Below are 2,229 nucleotides of genomic sequence, written 5' to 3'. Positions count from 1 at the left end.
TCTTGGAGGGTGGGGCTAGGGGACGCCTCATCTTTGGCTCCTGGTGCTCCCCACAGAACCTGGCCCATTGCAGGAATTTGGGGAAGGCTGGCCAAGTCGAACCCGCCCCCGAGAGAGACCTGAGTGTCCTGCCCTGCTCTGTGAAGCTGCCTCATGAAGAGTTCAGGCTGGGCACCCATCCTCGTAAGGGAGAACAATAACACAGGGGCGCCAGGGTGGCTCAGTCCGTTGAGTGTCCGACTCTTGCTTTCAGCTCAGGTCATGATCTCGGGGTCGTGGGATCGGGCCCCACATTGGGTTCCTTGCTTGGCGTGGAGTCTGCTTGGGATTTCCTCCTGCCCCTCCCCCCGTGCTTGCACTTTCTCTCTCTCTCTCATTCTCTCAAATAAATAAATAAATAAATAAATAAATAAATAAATAAATAAAATCTTAAAAAAAAATAAGGGAGAATAGCACAGATGGTATCTCTGTTTAGCATTGAAGAGAGGGGTTCACTCATTGCTAGTCACCCCCAGAGGCCTGAGCACCCTGCCTGTCCCTGAGATGCGCGGAAAAGATGGAGAGGCTGCCCATTCGCTAATTCATTCACAAGCATTTTTTAAGTACTTACTGTATGCCAGCTGGTGCCAGTATTATGCCCAGGGGTGCATGAGAACAGGTCCTGGCCCTTCTGACTCCCCACTTCCCAACGGGGAGCTCACACACTACCAAGAGACAAAGTTCATGTAATAAGTTTACACGGTGCTTCAAAAAAGAGACCTATGGAGTGATGAGAGTGTGTATCAGGGAGGGCTTCCCTGAGGAAGTGGCAGCTGAGATCAGAACTAGGGGAAGAGCATAAAGGACAAGAATTCTGGGAGGAGGGAAGAGCATGTGCAAAGGGCCTGAGGAAGAAGTGGTATAAGCCTCCTGATAGGCTGAATGGAGGTCAGTGTGGCAGGAATTCTGTGCCATAAGGCCAAGGGTGACTTACCCTCAGGGAGGGTAATGGGGCCCTGGGAAACCACTGAAGGGTTTCAAGCAAAGGAGTGACAGGGTCCGATTTGGGTTTAGAAAGATGCCTGTGTGGAGACCAGCCCGGGGGTGGGGTGCAGTCACACCGGGAGGCAGCTGTGCCCTCTAGATGGAGATGATGGTGGCTGGAGGGAGGGAGGGGACAGCAGGCATGGAAGGAGGAGCTGAGAGATTCAAGAGAAGTTTCGGCAGTGAAGAGGGAGGAATGCACGTGCCGCAAGCCCGGTGTGGCCAGTGGGAGGGTGCCGACCATGACCCCTGCCTGACCTGGGGCCCTGGTCACAGAGCGGACCCCCGGTGGGTGGGGGGGTGTCCCTCACAGTGCCCTCACTTCCTCCCTCACGACCTCGCTCTCTCACAGACATCCTGGCACGCTCACACTCTCACTCACACCTGGATTCTGCCGTGTCCCTTTACTCACAAGGACACACAGTCCTGTATCAGTCAGCGAGTGCCGGGTCATGCTGCCGTAACAAGCATCCCCAGTGCCCCAGCACATGGCCACAGAGGCTTCACTCACACACACTGTCTCGCCCACTCACTGCCGCATCCCCTCCCTCACACAGACACAGTTGCTCTGTATGTCCGCGTGGGCTGGATCACACTGGCCGCAAGCAGCCCCAAATCTCAGCACCGTGGAGCCTTAGCGGCTCATTTCCCCCTCACGCTCCGTCCCCAGCACATCCAGGTGTGGGCTCCGCTCCGTCCCATCTTCCTCCCACCTGGCCCACCATGCGGGCTCTCGCTTCCTGTGGCCGTGACCCAGGGAAGGGAGCACCACACCCTGGCTCTTAAAGGTCCTTCCGAAAGTGAACACATGGCATTTGCCCATTCTGTTGTCCAGAGCGAGTTACAGGGTCGCGCGGGACGTCCAGGAAGTGTCAGCCTTCCAGCGGGGGAGTGTCCGCCTAGCGGCGCAGCGGGTCGAGGTGTCCACTCGGACACCCAGAGGACCCCTTCACTAGCATACTCGCTGCCACCACCTCCCACTCCCAGCATCGTTCACCTTCCCACCTACGCCCAGTGCTCACGCATTCTCAGCCACGTGCTCTTTGTTCACACTCACACCCTGTTACACACATGTGCACCTGTACTCAGCGCCATCCTTCCCTCTTTTAAACACGCTCCCCTCGAGCTGCTGGCATCCGCAGGCTCACTTTCGCACTGACCCCACGCTCACGCACACACGATTTCCTTTCACACGTATGCTCACAC

This window comes from Ursus arctos, unplaced genomic scaffold (assembly GCF_023065955.2).
Source record: "Ursus arctos isolate Adak ecotype North America unplaced genomic scaffold, UrsArc2.0 scaffold_34, whole genome shotgun sequence".
In the NCBI taxonomy this organism is placed as follows: Eukaryota; Metazoa; Chordata; class Mammalia; order Carnivora; family Ursidae; genus Ursus; species Ursus arctos.
The sequence above is the reverse complement of the archived record's forward strand: the minus strand, read 5'-3'. Positions refer to the sequence as shown.